This window comes from Neofelis nebulosa, chromosome 3 (genome assembly GCF_028018385.1).
Source record: "Neofelis nebulosa isolate mNeoNeb1 chromosome 3, mNeoNeb1.pri, whole genome shotgun sequence".
NCBI classification, from domain to species: Eukaryota; Metazoa; Chordata; class Mammalia; order Carnivora; family Felidae; genus Neofelis; species Neofelis nebulosa.
Genome location: NC_080784.1, coordinates 86876584 through 86899321, shown reverse-complemented (window position 1 = coordinate 86899321; position 22738 = coordinate 86876584). Strand labels below are relative to the sequence as shown.

At 41.8% G+C, this 22738-nt stretch overlaps 1 long non-coding RNA gene across 1 annotated transcript; it reads right to left on the bottom strand.

The window, feature by feature from the left end:
• Positions 1–2252: 2252 nt before the first annotated feature.
• On the bottom strand, positions 2253–6084 carry LOC131506126 (uncharacterized). The gene is made up of 2 exons (XR_009258743.1): positions 4947–6084; positions 2253–2435 (listed from the first exon to the last, which is right to left on the bottom strand). It is a non-coding gene; the product is annotated as an uncharacterized LOC131506126 (long non-coding RNA).
• Positions 6085–22738: the final 16654 nt, after the last annotated feature.

Sequence of the window (22738 nt, the reverse complement as noted above, 5' to 3'; positions counted from 1 at the left end):
CATAGGAGGTAGGATTTAAATATTAATCAACAAATAAAATAAAATTGTACTGGGATAAGCATTAAGAGGGAGAAGGCCATGTGTTGTGTGACCTTAAGTCAGGGTCATTAGCATTCTCTGAGGTGACACTTCAGGCTGAAGGATCAGAAAACCCCACTAACTTCACTCAAAGACATTTCAGATGATGTTTATTTCCAATGGTAAGTAACAAACGCAAGATAATTTTAGCAAGAGGAGAAATGTTCCAAAAGCCCAGGAAGGCCCCTATGGATTGTTGAATGGACTAGAATGTGTGGTTATTTTAGTAAACTACAAATCCCCTGGTGCTTCTGTACCTCAAACCACCAAATCAAGGTTTAAAACATACACATGAATCTAGGGGTACCTGGGTGGCTCAGTTAGTTGAGTGTCCGACTTCTGCTCAGGTCATGATCTCCCAGTTCATGAATTCGAGCCCAGCATTAGGCTCTGTGCTGACAGAGAAGAGACTGCCTGGAACTCTCTCTCCCTCTTCCTCTCTCCCCCCTTGCACTCTCTCTCTCTCTCTCTCAAAATAAATGAATAAACATTAAAAAATTTTAATGTTTATTCATTTATTTTGAGAGAGAGAGAGAGAGAGAGAGAGAGACAGCATGAGTGGAGGAGGGGCAGAGAGAGAAGGAGACACAGACTCGGAAGCAGGCTCCAGGCTCTGAGCTGTCAGCACAGAGCCCAGCATGGGGCTCGAACTCATGAACAATGAGATCATGACTTGAGCTGAAGTCGGATGCTCAACTGATGGAGTCACGCAGGCAGCCCAACATTAAAAAAAATTTTTTTAATAAAATAAAACATCACATGAATCTAGTAAGACTTGATCAGAGTTTATTTGTCACTTCTCCAGGGGATCCACTTGTATGAGGGAAAATATCTAGACTTGGGAAAATGCTCATGCTCTCAGGTCTTTTGGAAGAGTTTATTAGTGCAAACGGTTCTCAGCACTTTCCTTCTCCACAGAGGGAATACAGAAAATAAAAAGCTGAAATACTCTTGACTCACGTGAGCCAAACTGGTGTGATCCTCTGAAGCAGTCCAGCTCTGTTCAAAGTGCCAATGAATACATTGAACATTTTCTCAAGAAAATAATCTTCTCTCCCCAAGGCTTATTAAAGAAAACTAAGCATGTTCCCTAGGGTGTGGGAGTGAAACACAGTCCTTAAATTTTTATTCCCCTTGTCTTCTCTTCCTAGGTAGAAACTGAGAAGAATCTGAAGAGTTGAGTTACAGCAATTCACGTGGCAGCAGGTTGGAAGAGGAAAGAGTCCTAGAGGCATGAGTAATAACAGAAAGAAGGCTTGTTTGCTCAGCAGATCAGGTGACTTCCTCTGTGACCTAGCATTCCAGGTTGGTTCCCTTGGTCAAGTTCAGGTTAATCATATGGCATTTAGACTATGCAGGTTGTTTAGGAAAGACCTTTGATAATGACGTCACGGAAAGATACAGCCTGGGAGCCAACTAAATGCCTCCTACTGTCTCCAGATGTCAGAAGAATGTTTGCATTTGGCAATTTCTATAAAATAAACATACAATATCTAAAAATGCAAATATTTTTGAACCAGAATCTCATTTCTAAGAATGTATTTTAGATGAATGTGCAAATATTTTGTTGTGGTATTATTTGTATTGAAGCACAAAGGTTAAAAAATCCTGAATGTCCTGTCAACAGAAGACAGGTTATATAAATTGTGCTATATTCTTAAAAATCATAACTTTTAAAATATGAAACCCCTCTACAGATATATCTATTATGAAATGAGTTTACATGAAATATTGATAAGTAAAAAAACCAAGATTCAGGACAGTATATGTAGCATGTTCTAACTTCTATAAAAAGAGGGGTTATCTATGTTTATTCATTTGTCTATATTCTAGTGTATTAGCAGTGATATTTTCCAGGGGTTGCCTCTGGGATGGAGGAGTGCAGGAATGAGGGTCTGGGATGAGTAGAAGAATTTAAGTGTCCTCAAATCCCATATGTATTATATGAACATTTTACTACGCCCATGTATGTTTCTTATACACTTAAAGAAGACTTTTTTGTTTTTGTTTTTTTGTTGTTTCGGAAAAAGGACCTAAGTGTGTATATTCCCAGTCTACTCCAGCATGGGCCGGACTCTGAATTTTGCAAGGCAGAGGTTACATGAAATGTAGGGATAACCTTGTTCAATTAGTCCACTCAGGCCGCCATAACAAAATACCACAGACCACATGGCTTAAACAACAGACATTTATTTCATCCTAGTTCTGGAGGCCAGAAGTCCAAATCAGGGTGTCAGCACGTTTGGTTTCTGGTGAAATCTCTCTCCTTGGCTTGCAGGCAGCCACCTTCTTGCTATGTGGTCATATGGTCTCCGTGCACGAGGAGAGAGAGATATCTCTCATGTCTCTTTCTTTTCCTATAAGGACACCAGTCCAATGCATCATGGTCCCACCTTTTACATCCTCCCTTAACTATCCCCTTAAAGGCCCTATCTCCAAATACAGTCACATTGGACGCAAGGGCTTCAACATATGAATTTTGGAGGGATACAGTTCAGTCCAAAACACGTGGTAAGTGAACTTCAGAGTATCTACATATTTTTTTAATGTTTATTTATTTTTGAGAGAGAGAGTTGGGGAGGGGCAGAGAGAGAGATGCATACAGAATCTGAAGCAGACTCCAGGCTCTGAGATGTCAGCACAAAGTCCGACACAGGGCTCGAACCCGTGAAATGTGAGATCATGACCTGAGCCAAAGTCAGACGCTTAACCGACTGAGCCACCCAGGCACCCCTACATATTTTTTAATCAGCCTCGCCTTTCACACTTCCCGAAGCCCTCATTTATGCTCCTGATAGCACCAAGAGAAACAGATGAGGAGGTAAGAACTGGAGCAAGAGATAGGGGAAAAGTAGGTCGTTAACTCTGAAGCTGATATTGCTTGTGGCCTCCATGTTCTATCACCACCACATACCTCTCTCCCATCATCCTGGGTCTACAAAGAATCAATTGGGATGTATGATCATAAACCACCTCTTATTTTATTGTTTCCAGAACATGCAAGATTATCTACAACAAATAAATTAAAGCAGTGTCTGGGACGCAAGCTGGTGCAGCCACTCTGGAAAACAGTATGGAGGTTCCTCAAAAAACTAAAAATAGAACTACCCTACGACCCAGCAATTGCACTACTAGGCATTTATCCAAGGGATACAGGTGTGCTGTTTCAAAGAGGCACATGCACCCCCATGTTTATAGCAGGACTATCAACAATAGCCAAAGTATGGAAAGAGCCCAAATGTCCATCAATGGATGAATGGATAAAGAAGATGTGGTATATATATACAATGGAGCATTACTCGGCAATCAAAAAGAATGAAATCCTGCCATTTGCAACTACGTGGATGGAACTGGAGGGTATTATGGTAAGTGAAATTAGTCAGACAAAGACAAAAATCATATGACTTCACTCATATGAGGACTTTAAGAGACAAAACAGATGAACATAAGGGAAGGGAAACAAAAATAATATAAAAACAGGGAGGGAGACAAAACAGAAGAGACTCATAAATATGGAGAACAAACTGAGGGTTGCTGGAGGGGTTGTGGGAGGAGAGATGGGCTAAATGGGTAAGGGGCATTAAGGAATCTACTCCTGAAATCATTGTCTCACTATATGCTAACTAATTTGGATGTAAATCTTTAAACATAAAAAATAAAAAAATAAAGCAGTGTCCTGAAAGACTTCGTTGCTCATTTTTTTTTTTTTGAGTGAAATTTGTTTTCTTTTCTCCTCTTTGATGGGATTAGGTGAATTGTTAAGTATAAAATCTGAATGTAATGACTGAGGCCTTTGGCGTCTTCCATGTGAATGTTCTCAATTTTATCAGAGCAGTCTAGCCTGTGAACCATATTGCATTGGAAGCGATCTTGTTCCATATGATAATATACAAAGGCTCTGGGGGGAAAAATTTGATTGCCTAAGCAGGCCATGTTTCTGCTAATAGTGCTTTTTGAAGCGTGGTAAGGACACTCAGCATGCATAAGAAATACACGGAGGTGAAGGATGAGGAAACAGAGAGGCCAAAGGGAGAGTCAGAGGCCACACAGTAATTCAGATGAGTGAGTTAAGCCCTTATAGTCCTTTAGTGGTTCACCACAGCTTTCCAAATGAAGTCTCAGCCTAGTCTAGGAGGGTTCTCATCTCTCTGTCAGCCTCATCCCCCACATTCCAGCCTCACACTCTAAGCTCGGGCAATAAGGAGCTGGTCGCTGACATCTACTTGCTTCGCTCTGACTCCAGATTCTTCGCCTCTACTCAAGGTGTGTCCCCAGCCTGAGATTCTCTTTCTTCATGACTTTGCTTTGATAATTCTACCTCATCTTTTCGACATTCAGCAGAAGAGTCATCACCTTCGGGAAGCCTCTTTCAGATCTATAGGCTTAGTATCCCACTTCTGGGCTCCCTCAGCTCTGACCCCTTACAGGCATCTCTGTCTCTCTCTTTCTCTCAATTTCTCCTCTCTCTCTCTCATAACTCACTTTTGTCTCCTAACCAGTTGGCACAGTGCCTGGCACACAGGCATTTTAAAAAATACGTTTGGAATTGAACAGTTCAAATTTGATAACGTGTCTAACAAGTCTGATATCTGTTCACAGCAACCAGAACTTTCTCCTCGCGAAACTGGTAGTTGGAGAAAACTGGACTTGGGACTAGAGGTGGACTCTGTACATACGATATTAGATATTATTCCTCACTCAGGGTTTAGTGCACAAAGGTGCCTGCCTGCTTGCCTGTCTGCTTTCTGGAAGCAAACTCCAAGGACCCCTTTGCAGTGGGAGCAGTAAGAATACAGTGGGAAAGCGAGAGGTCTTTACCCCAAGAGCTGGGTAAATGGTCACTCATTCATCCATTTATTGCCCCTTACTTTCAGGCAGGCTGAGTACTACACACAGGAAACAAGACACAGAGTCTGCTCTCCTGGAATTCACAATCTTGTTTGGCTGATAGATGTGTAAACACACTGCTCATTCTTCTCCTCAGGCATTTTAAGTTTACTGTTTTGATCTGAAGGCACAGGGTAAGCAGTGATTTGTCTTCCTGCTGAAGCCAAGTGTCAGAGAAAATTAACTCTTAGCTAGCGGCTGAGCATAACCAGTGGCCTGACATCTAAGCCTATGTTGCCTTTAACCTTCATTGTTCTCTTCTTGAAATTGAGATTGCAGTATGTCCCTGAGGGTAGTAAATTTAAAATTTTACCACACTGAATTTTATGAAGAAAGTATGTTTTATCATTATTTTTGAAAACTTGGACATTTGCAAAACAGATTTGGAACCTGTCCCTGTAATTACTGTTTACTAAGTACATATTTAACACAGGAAACAGGGAAGAGGTAGACAGGTAGTAGAGGTCTTATGTGGAAAATAGCAAATAAGGCAAAGATTCCATTTTCAGCATGAAAAGAATTTCCTGTGTTTTGTCCAAAAAGATCAGACTCCTAACAAAACTTAGTAATGCAAACATTGGCTCCAAAAAAGGAGGCTTTTTCTCCCAGAGTATGTTTAGGGCTAGCTCTAAAATCTGGGGCACACCTTCTTTCAAGGAAAGCATTCTTAACTCTAAAGAATAAAAAATGTCACCCAACCTGACTATTCCAGTGGGCTCTGGTCCCTGGAAAGCTCCAAGATGCAGCTGGCAGGGAGGATGCGTGGGGAGGGCGGTGGTGAAATAGGCCAGTTGGCAGCCAGAGATAAGCGTTGCAAAATCAAGGGGAAGAAACCTAGAGCAAACCTCCGGGTCCTTCCTCTGTTTAAAATGACTTCCCTCGACAATGGCCAACTTCAATGATACGCCCAACTTAAAGCACGCATATGTGAGAGAATATTGTATTTAAATAAAGCACAGATAGAAGCATTACTTTGCACCCTACAAAAAATTGCTGTCTGACCTACTATATCATGTGAGCATAATGGAGATACTTTGTTTTGAATGGTGTCAACCAGGCAACTTGTGAATTTATAGCAAATTGAATGTTGAATTTGAGTTGTACGAATTTGGAAAATCTTAATGTGAATGGGGGAAGTTAGATTTCTTTCCCTGACAAACGAATTTTGTGTATGGCAGGCATTTTCCAGCATTTGCAACATGTTTAGTGTTTGAGAACTGGAACATTTGCATACTTTGTTAGAGAATAAGAAAGGGCAGCGACGACTTTGGTAAATTTCTACTTTTTATAATTAAATAAATCATAGTTTTTCCCCCCTCTAGAACATCTTGTAAACTTGGATAGCACTGAGTTCAGTCTAATATAGTCTCCTGGTTTAGAAAAAAATTATCTGTCAATAGTCATTGCATTCAATAGTATCTAAAAGTTAGACTGATCTAATGAAATATAGTCCAGGTAATCAGACCCTGTGAACAATTCAAATAGTATATCTGGTTTTCTTTTTAAAAATTAATACTTCATAAAATGAGGTTTTATTCCTAAAACTGAATGGAGTCAACTTTCTGCCTTTTAATGAAGCTTAAAGTATATATGTTAGCCAAACCCCATATTTACCCTGAAAATAATGTCAACAACTTACAGAAGGATATTTGTTGTAAATGAGATAATCTTTTTCAAACAACTTTTTCAGTTTGCATGTGGATCAGCTATTTTGACAAACTCCTTCTTGTTAATCTGACAACAAATTGATTCAAATAAATAACTGGTTTGATTGATATTTTTCATTGAGTTGGCTTAAAACATTTGACCACATTGACTTCTTGTTTGGTATTTAGTAGTCACAGCTAAAGAAGCTCACTAACCACACCAGCTATTTGTAAAGGGTCTGTGAAATATCAATACCTTTCTAGCTTCCACAAAGCACTGCTCATCAACCAGGAAATTGGTCAGTTTGATGGGCAAGTTTAGAACATTTCAGATGTTCATTCAGCTAGCACACCATGACGGATTTTCCTATTTTTCTCCCACTGATACAAAGAGAACAAATAACTCTTTACTGAGATATTCTTTTCCATCTTTAACACAATGTAGTCTACTTCCGAAAAGATGTTAATCCATGTTAAAATGAATTAACAGGGTAAAAGGGTGCATTCAGTATTCAAGTAGGCAGATATACTGTAGAATAGTACACAAATCCTGAGGATTAATTATACTTAAGAATTCAAGAAGTACTTATGAGCATAATAGGTGTAAAAGATAAGACACAATACCTGTAACATTAGTTTTGTTTCAATAGAGAGAGTTAAAATAAGCATACCAATGGGATGAAAGCCACAGGCCAAAGCATAGTGAAAGGACATTTGATTTAAGGTATGACTTCGGGTAGGTTAACTTAAAGTATGATTTTGTCGTCTTACATTTTAAATTGGCCAATGATACCAAATTTAAATGGCTGCAAGATTTCAAAGAAAATGCATACATGAAAGAACTTTTGTAGTTGAGACCTACAAAAACTTTCTATCACATAGGCTACATGTATCAGTCATACATATGCGTATGCATACATATCATATTATGTATAAATTTAAATGGAAATAGAATATGATGGGATTTCAGAAGCACTGGTAACTGGGGAATTTATAAGAGCAATGATTTATCTCCATTCCCCTCCCCCTCTTCCTCACTTGAATTGATGGTGAAATTCTTTTATTATTATAACTGTGTTGGGATAAAATTAGGAATGGAGGAGGGTTTATACATTTCCTCCCTTCTTCAGACCCTAATAAAAATTCTATCATTTTCTTTAAAAAAAATTAATGTTTATTTTTGAGAGAGGGAGAGAGAGAGAGCGCGTGCGCGAGGGAGACCACAAGTGGGGGAGGGGCAGAGAGAGAGAGGGAGACACAGAACTCAAAGCAGGCTCAAGGCTCCAGGCTCCAGGTTCCAGGCTGTCAGAGCCCAATGCAGGGCTCGAACTCGCTGTCAGAGCCCAATGCAGGGCTCGAACTCAGAGTGTGAGATCATGACCTGAGCTGAAGTCAGATGCTGAGCTGACTGAGCCACCCAGATGCCCAAAATTCTATCATTTTCAACCCAGTTTCCCTGTCTATGGAAAGATTTCTTCTTGATGGACTGGAGGCAAAATCCATCCATGTAGTAAATTATTGAGGAAGTAGAAAAAAACAGTGGGTACTTGGAAGGTGGACAGAGTGTCTTCTTCTGGAAAGGGCCTTAAGGACAGCTGCACTGGAGCAGCTGTGGGTGAGAAAAGAGCAAATAAGAGAAGAATGGGAGTTTCAGTAAGTGTTGCTGTGGATAACGCGTTTGGATTTCTTTTAATATCCCACAAGATATTTGAGTAAAAAATACGATTTATTTTTCGTTACTTTTGCTAACTGGACTGTGTTTCATAAACATAATACCAATACTGAGACGCATGGCTCTGGATATTTTCACGATTCAAAGAATTTCATAGGTGTTTACCACATGCTGGGCCAGGATAGCCTCTGTGTATGCAAACATCAACAAAATGGCCTCTCCTCTCAGGAGGTCAAAGGGTCTACAGCACGTATGGGTGTATGTGCAATGCATGAAACAAAGTGTTTGGGTGCTAAGGCGTACCGGACAACAGGTTTTACACTAGATGAATATTCTTAAAATATGACAGCAAAGGGTGTCCAGGTGTGCTGGGGATGGTGGACACCAGGAAAATCATCACAACTCCAGAGATGTTTCCCGACTGACCTAGGGAGGCGGCAGTGGAGGAGGGACAAGAGATAAGAGAGTGGTGAAGAATAGAACCATGTGCTATTTTTCTCCTGGAGACTTTGAGCTGCTAAAAATTTTCTGTGGATGTATTTAAAGTTCGATTCACAACATAGATAAGCCAAGAAGGCTAAAGTGATTTCCTTATGATTTGGTTTTATTTGATTTGTTTTTGAGAGAGAATGTGTGAGCTGGGGAGAGGGGCAGAGGGAGAGAGAATCTCAAACAGGCTCCACACTCCACACTCAACATGGGGGACCTGACACGGGGCTCAATCCCCCGACCCTGGGATTATGACCTGAGCCAATATCAGGAGTTGGATGCTCAACTGACTGAGCCACCCAGGTGCCTTCTTATGATTTTAAAGATGACTCCAGCACAGGGAGAAAATCAGAAGATAGAGTCAGGTGATTGTCTTCCACAATATGTGGAAGGAGAAAAAACTAGAAGTACACTATTAAATTCCTAAATACTTATTACATGGTTACTAACTTCCTTCATAACTAAAACTTGAATGTTCATGCTTACAGTAGATGCTGTCATTTCACAATGAAATGTGCAGTGTGTCTAATATAGTTAACTGTGAGTATATGAGTAATCTAAGCGTTCTGTTTGACACGAGGCAGATGATGCATCATGACTAACTAGGGATACATTCCATCCCGGTAGTTTTTTTTTTTTTTAATTTTTAAAAATGTTTTTATTTATTTTTGAGACAGAGAGAGACAGAACATGAGCAGGGGAGGGGCAGGGAAAGGGGGAGACACAGAATCTGAAGCTGGCTCCAGGCTCTGAGCTGTCAGCACAGAGCCCAACGCGGGGCTCAAACTCACAGACTGTGAGATCATGACCGGAGCTGAAGTCAGACGCCCAACCAACTGAGCCACCGAGGGGCCCCCATCCTGGTAGTTTTAATACAGCAAAGCAAGGTGACAATAGGGAAGCAAGATGAAGCCAGATATACAATATATTTTTTAAAATTGTGTCTTCTGGGGCTCCTGGGTGGCTCAGTTGGTTGACTGTCTGACTCTTGATTTCAGCTGAGGTCACGATCTCACAGTCGTGAGATCGAGCCCTGCACTGGGCATGGAGCCTATGTGGGATTCGCTCTCTCCTCCCTCTGACCCTCCTCTGCTTGCGTGCGCTCTCTCTCTCTCTCAAAAATGAATGAATGAGTGAATTAATTAATTAATTAAAAAAATAAAAAATTGTGACTTATATCGCATGTACTTTTTGTCATCTATGTAAGCATGAAAAAGGAAGTATGAGGTGGAATTTGAATCAGGCTTCTCTTTTCAAGATTGGTCATTAGCTTAAATAAGAGTGTTTGTGTGCTATGCATGTTTCATCCCTCAGTGAGGAGGAGGGAGATGTGGGAGAGGGACACAAATGACATTTCCTGAGTGTTTGTTTCGTGCCAGGTGGGGTGCTGGGCACTCCACCCGTGATATCACTGGCTGGGAGTGGCAGGGTGGGCAGTGTGAAGAATGAACTCCAGGAGTAGGCTCACGGGCTGGGGTCCTGGTTCAGCTACCTACTCCTGTGACTTTGGGCAAATTATCTACTGTTCTTGGCAATTAACACTCACTGAGCTTTTACCCTGTACTAGAAAGTGTGTCAGGTGTTTTATTTATTTATTTTCCTTACAGCATCCTTATAATAAGGTATTGTTATTATCGTTTTGAAGGCATTGAGGTAAAGAGAAGTTAAATGAGGGAGAATATAAAGAGTAAAAACATCTGGTTCTACAGTCACAGTGCTGGCGTTCACATCCTAGCCAGACCACTTATGAGCTGGGCTAGCTTAGGCAAATTATTTAACCTCTCTTGAGACTCGTATAGCATGCTGTGAACAGTGTTTGGCACCTAGGAAAAGCTTAGGAAATGTTAGCTGTTACTGTAATTCGGTGAAATGGCAGGTATCTTGTTTGGGAAGTATATTTACTGCTTGGCCTTGAGTAACCAAGAGAGGGAACAGATACCTTGTTTTTAGGACACTGATTTGAAGCCAGTCACTGCACAGCACACACAGCTATTTGCATTTAGGGCCATGCATACACTCTCTGGTCCTTCTCCACTCCATCAGGGTATGTGTTCCTCTTTCATTTCCCCTTTGGGGTTGGGGTGGAGGGGTGGGAAGGTGAGAGTTGCCTTGCCCTTGTTGTGATGTTTCTGAAGAACAAATCAAGGCTTCAGTAATGGGTGTTATAGAGTGCTGTGACTTGCCCAAGCTAAAGGTCACCAACCAGCATCTTGACAAGGGGAGTATCCATGATATGTAGCACACGCAACAAAAATAAACCTCATTAGCTCAGAGAAATTATGTTTTGGGGACTCTTTATTTGTGCTCCAAACCTTGAAGCCCAATGATAGGGCCCATTAAATAAAGACATCTCTATTTCACCATCTGCTTAGAGGATTCTTTAAATTAAGATTTACGAATATGGCAAAAAGGCTAGTTTAAGAAGATAAAGCCGAATGAAATATTTATGAAGTATTTATCCCTATAAACTGACGAGTTGGGTTTGTACTTAAGCCCATTTTCAGTACTAGTTCTTAGATTAAAAAAAAATTACCTGTAATTATCAGAACACTGACGACTCATAAGAGAAGACAACCAGTGTAAGGGTAGCTATCTTTTTAAAAAATAAAATATAAAGAAATTCATTCATGCTTCTCCTTTATGAATTGCTAGTCTTTCTAAGACTCTTTAACTTTGAAGAAATTGTCAGCTATGATGGCTGTGGATGCTAGACACCTCTTCCAGGGCCAGCTCAGGTCCCTCGCCACTTTGACAATCTCAAGAGTGAGGTCCTTGGCTTGACAGCCCTGAAAAGCCAATGACCTAAAGACCCATCATCAAGAATACGCATCCCCATTTTTGTTTTGATGTTGCTGCCTGTTTCTTTCCTCAGCCCACCCCTTCTACAGGACCGACCTCCAGCCTGTTATGTTACAGGGTTGGCCTGGACATGTAGACCACTCTCAGATGGAGAATTAATGATCTTGGGAACAAAATGGCAAAATCATTTGAATGGTTTCCATGCCTCTCCTTCGGGGATGCTTGATTGAGAGTGTCTTAAGTGACCCAGATGGTTCAAAATACAGCATTCAGAGTGTCCCATCCAACTATAGTTAGGTGTTCACTGAGATCACTAGGGTAATCTTTGAATTACGAAAGAGCCTGTTTAAGACCAACTCGTATATAGATGGTATATCCCCAGTTTTAGAGTGTGACTGGTATCGGTTCCTTTCTAAAGACATTTTCTGTTTCCAGTGTGAAAATAGATAAACATTTTAAATAAACTGGTAAGGATAATCAGATTGCATACAAAAGTTAAAGAATAAGTACCCCGTTAAGTTAAACCATAAATAATACTTAAGATTAATAGTATTTTCTAACAAGGGCACCTGGGTGGCTCAGTCAGGTGTCTGATTTTGGCTCACGCCATGATCTCGTGGTTTGTGAGATAGAGCCCAGAATTGGGCTCAGAGCAGAGCTTGCTTGGGATTCTCTCTCTCTCCGCCTCTCTCTGCTCCTCCCTCCTTACCTCTCTCTCTCAAAATAAACTTAAAAAAACAGATAGTATTTTCTGGGGCATCCGGGTGACTCAGTTAAGCATCAGACTTCGGCTCAGGTCATGATCTCATGATTCATGAGTTCAAGCCTCACATCAGGCTCTTTGCCTTCAGTGGGGAACCCACTTCAGATCCTTTGTCTCCCTCTCTCTGCCCCTTCCCTGCTCTCTCTCTCTCTCTCTCAAAAATAAATAAACACTTAAAATATATATAGTATTTTCTGACTAAAAATTAGCTTAATATCCTGTAAATATAAAAGTACTGTAGTAAAATATAATTATGCAAAATAAGGTGAGATTATTCTCTAAAAATCAGGAAAAAATAACACATGAAGGATTAAACTAAATGGCTTCTGAACACTGCTGGCAATGGCTAGTTTGTTTCCAATGGACCAGTGCTCTGGAAGGGTTGGAAGGTAAGGCAGGGTCTAAAACGGGCTTTTCTCTCCATCTCAGTGTTCTTGCCCTGCTTTGCTCACCCCCTTGCAACAGACAGGAGGGATTTGAGGCCCATCACCTTCACTTGGACACAGGATGGGACAAGAGAGGGATCCTCCTGTTCTTTACAAACAGCTGCTGTAGAGGAGGCCCCCCGGTGTCCTTTCTCCTTCCACCAGGCTGGTGGAGATGACAGAGAGAGAAAGAGAGAAAGGGAGAGAAGGGGGGGGGGGGAGAAGGGAGGAGGAGGGAGAGGGATGGAGAGACAGATGATAGGCATGGCAGCCTGCCTGGGACAAGGCTGTGGAGTGCATCTGAAGTTCAGCTGGCTGCTCTGTTTTCCCCCCACATTTCTCTGTGCACTCCAGTGACCACACCCAGCAGGTTGGTAGGACTTAGAAAGAACTTACTTCTATTGCTTCTTCTGGCATTTGCAGAAGCTCCATTAACAGCTCTGGTACCTTTGGCATTGAGGCATCTGCCAACCACACTTGGAAAAGACAAGATTGCCAGTGTGTCAAAGGTGAAAAAAGGTGAAAAAAGAACTTGAAATATATTTACAATACCTCCCCTCCCCTCTAACCTACTGAAGGTCCTTTGCTTGTTCCTTGGCTACCAGGCCTTTGTAATACTGAGTGGAGATATCGAAGTAAAGGAGCCCAGGTAGGGGAAAGACCCCTCTCCATAGGAGAAGGCAAGAAAGGGAAATTCAGGTAGGAGGAAGGGGTTGGAAGGAAATAAAAGAACAAGTCAAACATGAGAGGATGTTTAGCTCATCATGAGTGGTGATGTCCTATCCCTCCGCCAATGACTGTATATCAAGGACTTTCACTCAACAGATCCTGTATTATTTTCCTGTATTCTTTATATTTTGAAAAAAAAAATTTGGCCTATTATTTTTTTTTTTTTATTTTTTTTTTTATTTATTTTTGGGACAGAGAGAGACAGAGCATGAACGGGGGAGGGGCAGAGAGAGAGGGAGACACAGAATCGGAAGCAGGCTCCAGGCTCCGAGCCATCAGCCCAGAGCCTGACGCGGGGCTCGAACTCACGGACCGCGAGATCGTGACCTGGCTGAAGTCGGACGCTTAACCGACTGCGCCACCCAGGCGCCCCTGGCCTATTATTTTAAATACTTAAAAAAATAACTCACAAACATGTTTAATGTGCACCAGTTATTTTTTTAAAGTGGCTTAAAAATAATTTAATTCTATAATAATCCTATAAGGTAGGCACAGTTACTTTTCCTACTTTATTGTTGAGGAAACAAAGGCACAGAGAAGCTATACAGCTCAAGGTCACATGGGCAGAACATTGTGAATCTGAGTCTCAAACTCACAATCTGGCCCCTAACTTTGTGCTTTTAGCCACTGGATTCTGCTCCATCTCTTCCCTTTTAACTTTGGATTTTTATTAAAAGTATTAAAAAAGAGAGGCGCCTGGGTGGCTCAGTTGGTAAGTGTCCGACTTCAGCTCAGGTCATGATCTCACAGTCTGTGAGTTCGAGTCCCGCGTTGGGCTCTGTGCTGACAGCTCAGAGCCTGGAGCCTGCTTCAAATTCTGTGTCTCTGGCTCTCTCTGCCCCTCCCCTCCTCAGACTCTCTCTCTCTCTCTCTCTCAAAAATAAATAAACATTAACAAATGTATATAAGAATATAGTCTCCTTGCCAAAAAAATTGAACTATAAGGAAGCCAAACCATCCCTGAACCACTCCACATCTTCAAATTTTGATTCTTTTCCACCTTAGAGATAACTGTGTTCTTCCAGATCTTTTATCTCCTGTATTTGTATGTATGCATGTGTATGTGTGTGTATGTATATATACACACACACATAAACCCACATACATATGTCCATACACATATACATATGTATACAAGCAACTGTGGAAAATACATAATATTTTTATGTGTGCTTTATTTTTGTTTTTTTATTTTGTTTTACACAACACTATGTCTTGGAGCTCCTTCTAGGTCTACATATATTACTGCTGTGTTAAAACAATTGTTGTGTAATATTCTATGGTATGGCTATACTACATTTTATTTAAGCACTTCCCCAGTGGGAGGTGGACAGTTAGCCTACCTGCCACATTTGATACCCTTTCAAACAATGCTTCAGTGGCCGTCTTCATAGATATTTCCTGTGTATACATAAGAGTAGTTTTCAAAGATACATTCTGAAAAGCAGACATGCTGGGGCATATACAAAATACAATTGCAATTTTAGTAGAATTGTCATTTTGGGGGGCATCTGGGTGGCTCAGTCAGTTAAGCGTCCGACTTCGGCTCAGGTCATGATCTCAAGGTTCGTTGAGTTCGAGCCCCGCATTGGGCTCTGTGCTGACAGCTCGGAGCTTGGAGCCTGCTTCGGATTCTGTGTCTCCCTCTTCTCTCTGCCCCTCCCCTGCTTGCACTCTGTTTCTCTTTCAAAAATACATAATAAAAACATTTAACAAAAAGAATTGCCAATTTTGCGTATAGCAGTAGATATAGTCATTCATGAGAAATCTTATTTTCTGAAAAGTCATGCTCCCCAAATAATGGCACTTATGGGAAAAAGTGGGTCGGGGCAGATCACTCAAAGTCTATGTAGCTTTATATCCAGAGCAGTAACAAAAACAATAACTTTCTCTCCTCAGTCACTCCTGTTCCAGGCCTGACCTTCAGCCTATTCTGATATAGGTTTGGTCTGGCTACATAGATTGTTCTATGAACAACCCAGGAAGGTAGATCTTCAAGGCTAGAGGCTACCTAAGGGAGATATTTAAAATGCACCAAAACACCATCAAAGTGCAGCTAAAAGTGAAGCTCTGAAGCAAGGTGGCTTTCTTTAGGGTGGACACAGGAAGTGTAACCTGTCACAACCCCAGACCTATGCAAAGATGGGGATGTCCCTCTCAGGGGAAGAAGGGAGGATGTGGGCACTGATATCATTTGTTTGTTTGATGGGGCTGAAAAGACTCTGGCTTGTGTGCAACTGTTGATCTGAGCATTTTTGTCTTTCTCCTAAAAAGTTATCAATGCTATTTCCACTCTTCCAGCTTTCTTTGTTTAGGAAAAATTGTGTATGACCCAACATCACTCTCTCATTATACTGACATCATTATTCTATTTATCAATCATGTAAGAGCTAATGTATGTTAGGGGTGCCTGAGTGGCTCAGTCAGTTAAATCCAACTCTTCATTTTGACTCAGGGCATGATCTCATGGCTCATGGGTTTGAGCCCCACGTCAGGCTCCATGCTTACAGTGAGGAACCTGCTTAGGATTCTCTCTCTCCCTCTCCTTCTGCCCTGCTTGCTCTCTCTCTCTCTCTCTCTCTCTCTCTCTCAAAATAAACAAACAAAAAACATTAAAAAAGAGCTAATTTATGTTATAAAAACATATGCTGTAGCTGAACAGATTATTGCTCATTTGCTTTCAAAAGTACTTATACCAATGACACTCTCCCAAGAAGTTAACTACCTTCACTTTTGGAGTTAGATTATGTTGCTTTCGGACACATCGCCCACTGTGAATGGCTCAAGTGGACCTGATATAATCAAGTAACTATAGCAACAGGATAATTTATTCTACATTCTACATGTTCTTTCAGAATGATGAAACTTAATTCCTTTGGGGCACAAGATTGATTTAGAGGTTTTCTCTTAAATTTATCACCTTCTTTAAGGTTAATATTTTCTCTGACTCTTAGGGTGCCCAGCTGCTCAGTTGGTAGAGCATGTGACTCTTGATCTTGGGGTTGTGAGTTTGAGCCCCATATTGGGTGTAGAGATTACTTAAAAATACAATCTTTAAAAAAAGTTCTCTTACTCCCTTCCAAACGGAGGATGAGTTTGTTTAACAGAAAAGATGAAACAAAGTAAGAATCGGATATTCCTGCCTTTTTTGAGACGTTGACTTTATGTGGCAGTGACAATCTTGATTTATAATAATATACCATACACTGCAAAACATAGAGAAGACATTCAAATGGCTGACTTCTTTTTTCAAGAAATAACAGAAAGAGCAATGCAAAGAGGAAATGATTATGAACATATTGTTAGGGAGGTAGACTATTAATGTATTATGGAGTATAGCAAAAACCGTTAGTTATTCTTCGGTGCTGTGGGTTGAAGTGTGCCCTCCCCCAAATTCATATGGGGGAATCCTGATCTCAGAATGTGAGCTTATTTGGAGATAGGGTCATTACAGAGATAATCAAGTTTAAATGAGGTCATTAGAGTGGGCCCTAATCTGATGACTGGTCCCCTTAGGAAAAGTGGAGATTTGTGCATGGAGACAAATACAGAGGAAGATGATATGAAGAGACCTAGGGAGGAGACAGTCATCCACAAGCCAAGGAGAGATGCCTGGAACAGAGCCTCCCCTCAGAGCCCTAGGAGGGAGCCAACCTGGTTGACATCTTGATTTTGGACTTTTAGTCTCCAGAGCCATGAGACAGTAGGTTTTTTTTTCCCTAATTTTCTTTTTAATGTTTATTTATTTACTTTGAGAGAGAGAGAGGCATAGAGAGAGAGAGAGAGAGCTGGGGAGGGGCAGAGAGAGAGAGGGAGAGAGAGAATTCCAGGTAGGGTCCACATTATTTTCACTTTTTCGCCGATGCCGTTCATCCTTTGGGAACCCCTGGTTGCTGGAGCTGGTCTCCGGCACTGTTGTAGGGCTCAAACTCACATACTGTGAGATCATGACGTGAGCTGAAATCCAGAGCTGGACACAGCAGATTGAGCCACCCAGGTGCCCAAGTTTTTGTTTTCTAAGTCATGCAGTTTGTGGTACTTTGTTTTGGCAGCCCTGGAAAGCTAATGCACTCAATAACCACTTCCAGTGGTGACCTCCAATGAACCATGCCTCCCAATATCCATGCCCTTATCATTCTACTCCCCTGGAATCTGTGGTGGGCCCATGACTTGTTGTAACCCACAGAATGTTACTAGAGGTGATACTGTACCAGTTCTGGGCCGATGCCTTAGGAAGGTCTGGAACTTAAAATTTTGCACTTTGAGGGGCCCTGAGTGGCCATTTAAGAAGTTTGGCTGCTCTGCTGGAGAGACCACATGGTAAGGCCTTGTGGAAAGTGAGAGATCTTGAATCTACACTAGGAGAGAGAGGTCCAGCTGTCCCTGCTTGTCAGCTGAAGTCAGCCTTCCAGCTATCCCTGCCAGGGCGCCACAGATATGAATAAGCCATGCTGGACATTATAGTTGTGGCCATTGTCTGACTGCAATTACATGGGCAAACAGCAGAAAAATCACCCGTTCAATTTAGGGTTGTGAGCGATAATAAAAAGTTGTTGTGTTTTAAGCCACTGAGTGTTGGAGTAGTTTCTTACATAGCAATAGGTAATTGAAATACTCCCTTATTTTACAGCAATAGAACCCCCAAGAGACCAAGTACTGGCCAACAGGATATTCAGAGAAATAGTGTGTCCTACTTCTAGGACATGTCTTTAAATCCTTTTCCCCCAACCTGCTCTCTGGAATGTGGACATGCTGTTCATCTGAGACAATAAGTGGTAATGTCCTAGAGATAGCTAAGCATTGAGATAGCTGGTGTCCCTGCCACACCAGCTCTACACTGTTACACAAGAGAAAGATAAACTTGGGTTTCAATCACAGCAACTAAACCCATATCCTAATTAATACATAAGGAATAATTTATTGATGAAAATATTTTACAACATTTTTCTCAGGAGGCTGTTTCTCCATACTGCAGTGAATTAGAACACTGCCTTCATTGAAAGGATATAAAATACAGGATGATAATGGGAGATTATACATGCATATAATCACTTCTTCAGAAGTGATCCTTGGAATATTAATTCTAGGTACTTAGTTCTTTGTTCGTTGAAAGGTGAAATGAAATGAGGTCATTTATGTCAAGGGGTTTTAAAATAGAGTGGGGTGGTCATTAGGAGATGGGCCTTATGCAAACTCTCACTGGTAGATCCGTGAACTTTTGAACTGGCCCAAACCACAAATATTCCAAGGACTCAACCCGAACACCTATAACTTGCTGCAGTAAGAGATTTTGCTTAGTGATAGCTTTGGCAACCAATTATATTTAGTCAAGATTAGCTTTCTGCCACCAATACCAACCAAAAATTCTTTGTAAACAATGTATACGAGCATTTCTTTTTTCTTTAAAAAAAACCTCTGACTTTTGCTCCCTAATGGAACACTATTTGGGTTGCTACCCAAATCTACGTACCCTGAATTGCAATTCTTTGATCTCATATAAATGCTCTTGCTTAATTTTTGCCCTCTGACAATTCTAGATTGACAGTTCCTAGTACATCTCAGAAAGAGTTTGGGAAGATTGCAGACCATGTCTATCTTCTATCTAGAGATTCGCAATGCACATGAACCTTTGAAAATTATGTAGTGCCTAGATGTGTTCCACTCAACTAGAATCCCTTGGAAGTCACTTTGGGAAATAGTGATTCAGAAGGGACTGTACTGGTTTGTGTTGACATTGTGTATATTTTAGTGAGGATGAAAACTGCAATCTGAGTCAAAAAAAAAAAAATCCATGCAGGACTAAGTTTTGTTACTCAGAAAGTTTACTGGATAATGTCCCGCTTTTCTTTCAAATAGCTCTTTGATTACTGTTGAGTTTTTTTTTTTTTATGTTTATTTATTTTGAAAGAGAGAGGGACGGAGTGGGGAGGGAGGGAGAGAGAGAGAGAGAGAAGGCTCAAGTGGGGGAGGGGCAGAGAGAGAGGGAGACACAGAGTCCAAAGCAGGCTCCATGCCTGCTGTCAGCACAGATCCATTGCGGCGCTCAAACTGTGAGAACATGACCTGAACCGGTCAGACGCTTAACCGACTGAGCCACCCAGGCGCCCCCCTAGCTGTTGGGTTTTTAAAGAAAGTCTTCCTTCCCAGCCTCCGGGCTCTTAGGCATATCCCATGCCTCTTCTTCCAACACAGTAGACCCAGGGAGATCTTTTCCATTTTCCCAGCTGTCTGTTCCTCCTTCCGTGCTTTCTTTACCCAGACTTTGTTTTGAATGGGGCTCTCACTCACTTCTTTCTGACCTAATTGTGGCCTCAGGTCAGCTCCAGTTCTGGCCTCCAGTGCCTTAGCCTGGGCCATGCCACAATCCTTGAACTTATGGAGACAGTTTGATATTCAGCAAGTTTTCTTAGCTGTGAGAAGGGGGGGAAATGGAAGGAACTAAAGCTGTCTAGGAGAACCATTGCCAAAACTCCAGGGGGTCCACCAGTCTTTGGATTACTGTTTGAGGGCACTAGAGCCGCCCTATCTATCTGAACTATGCTCTGTTCCCCTGTAGAGTGAAAGACTGAAAGATCTACTGGAAAGTCTCAGATCTGGAAAGGCTGCAAAAAGGAGTCAAGATTTCATCACTTAGTCCGACTTGAAAGCACACACCCAACAGAACCGGCCAGCTGCCGGAGGGCCTTTCTGCAAGTTCCTCTTTTCCCACATCTCATTTTCCCCTTTTTGATTAATCTCTTCCTTCTGCTTAGTATCCATTTATGTCCTCACAAAGCCATTGACTAAAACTATAGGCCTAAGGAGATAGAAATCAAGGCATTTGAAAACTTTCTGTGGCTGGATCACAGTAAAAACCTTGACCAAAGTCTAGTCAGGCTCCTCTGAGCTCACTTCTGGACTAAGCCTCAAACTCGGTCTATAAAAACTGCAGACTTCCTCCTTCCCCATACCTGCCTGGCCTTCTAGGCATGCAAACACACACACACACACACACACACACGCACACACACACGAAGAGACTTGAACACACAGTGGCATAGTATCTAACAGCTCAAGGCTACATCCCTAGGATGACTGTAGTCCCCCTGAAGATGCCTGCCTGCTTGAGAAAGTTCAGTGCTGCCAAAAGAATTCACCATTTGCTCCAGGCCAAACTGGTAATAGGCAGACAGCCCACTGAAGTTCCTCACACAACAGTTACTTTCGACAACTTCAATTATAAATCCTCTCTCTACCCCTTTGAGACATAAATCTTCTGCCACTGGGAACTGGTTTTTTTCAAGGACTTGAGAGCTGTCTGTTTGAAATGGAAACATTCAAGGAGGTAATGTCACTCTCTGCTGCAGTCTGGCGCACACCTTGCTCAGACTTATGCCTTTTGTCATAAACATAGGAGAAGTCGGTTTCTTCTCTGGATAAGCACCATTGAACGAACGCGGATGGCCTGGTCACATGGACCAACTCCCTTTACAACACTCAGTGTCTTTCCCTTAACACCTCCCGCCTTCAAAAGATCTCCTGTCTTTCGTTTCAGCCAAGTTGAGTTCAGTTCATGCTGGACTTTGTTTTCTATTACAATTGTTATTATTGAATGAAGTCTCCCCTTACCCTTTTGACTGGAGCCTAGCTTTGTTTAGCTTTGACAGTCAGAGAGTTGTTCGCCTTCAGCTTCTCCCAACCTCCACATGCTCTTGACTTGTTCTCAACCCTCCTTCATTTTCACTTCTCTTTCACTGACTGCTGGAAGTGCAATGGTCAGACTCTCCTGACAAAGAACAACCGTGGTTCACAATGAAGCATGGTGGAGGATGTGTGGTAACCCCATGGCTAGCTTATAGTCATTAGCATATTATCTGATTGATGTCTTCCTGAATGATTGACTCAAATGTTAGGTAAGACTTAATAAAAATTCATTTTCTCTGGGCTCTTTTCTTTCTCCCTTCCTCAACCATTTCTGTTCTTCCTGCGTATCCTTTTTTGTGTCAGGGCATACCCAGAATATTATAGTGGGGTTTTTAGATTATATTTGATGAAAGAAAATGCATTTTCCCAGCATAGCTTTTACTGAACCATAGCAAACCTGAGTACTAACTGTCCCCTTCCCATGGCAGCTCAGGAGAACCAAAGGAAGGGTTCGAAGAAGGGTAGGAGGAACTTCCAGGGACACTGGCTCTGGGTGGACGCTAATATTGTCAGTTGAGGCCAGAGGTGACTGGGTTTCTTGCTGAGTGCTTAGTGAGAACCAGTGTGGGTGAGGGATGACTTAACTCGATGTCTTGCCAGCCCTGGTGTGGCCCCTTATGGAAGGGACAGCCAGGGTTACTGCTAAGAAGCTGGAGGGTTTAGATGAATATGCAGCCAGCCATCTGTCATTCAAGTTAATGACTGTGGATCTTCCAGACTTCCCTGTCCACGCTGACATGCCATATGTGGCTGTGGTTGTCAAGGATGAGCTACTAGAGAGGCATCTTTGCCAGCCGGACCAGTGGAACGGAGACTGAGGAGTGAAACACCAACGACAAAATCTAAACTTCCAGATGGGACAAAATTCTTCATCTCAAAACCGATGTACCTATGTACCTCCAGGAAATACGGTAGGACATTAAAAAAAAAAAGGTATAAACACCCTGTAAATGTAATCTAGGCTGCAGGCACTGTGTTAAGCACTTTATAAACATTATCTCATTTAATCCTTTCAAGGTCCTCTCTGGGCTGGTTCCATTACTACCTCCATTTATAAAGAAAATGGAACTAGAGAAGTTAAGTGATTTGTTAAAGGTCAAACTTGTAACAAGTGGCTGAGCAAGGACTTGAACTCATGATATGATCTCTTCCTACCTCTCTGATTTTGTATCCTTGCCAGGTGGTCTCTTGATCACCCCACTGGTCTTCTGGCTCTTGCTAAAAAAAGCCAAGGACACTGTGCTTTGACACCTGAGCACACGCTGGTTACTCCACCTGGACTCTCCTTCCCTCAGGTGACACATGGGTTTCTCCCTCCTTCCATCCAGGTCTCAGTTCAAACAGCACTTCTTTGGGTTTTCTTTAACTCTCTTATCTACAAGTGGGATCTCCCACCCTTATCGATCTTTACCTCGAAATTCTGCCCTATTTTTCCTTTTAGCAATTATTTTTTTCAGCCTGGACTACTGCCCTGAACTCTAGGTTGTGATGACCAATTGCTAACTTGACACATCTCCGCTTGGCTATCAGTCTCCTCAAAGTCACTGGAGCCATATCCCAAAGTGAA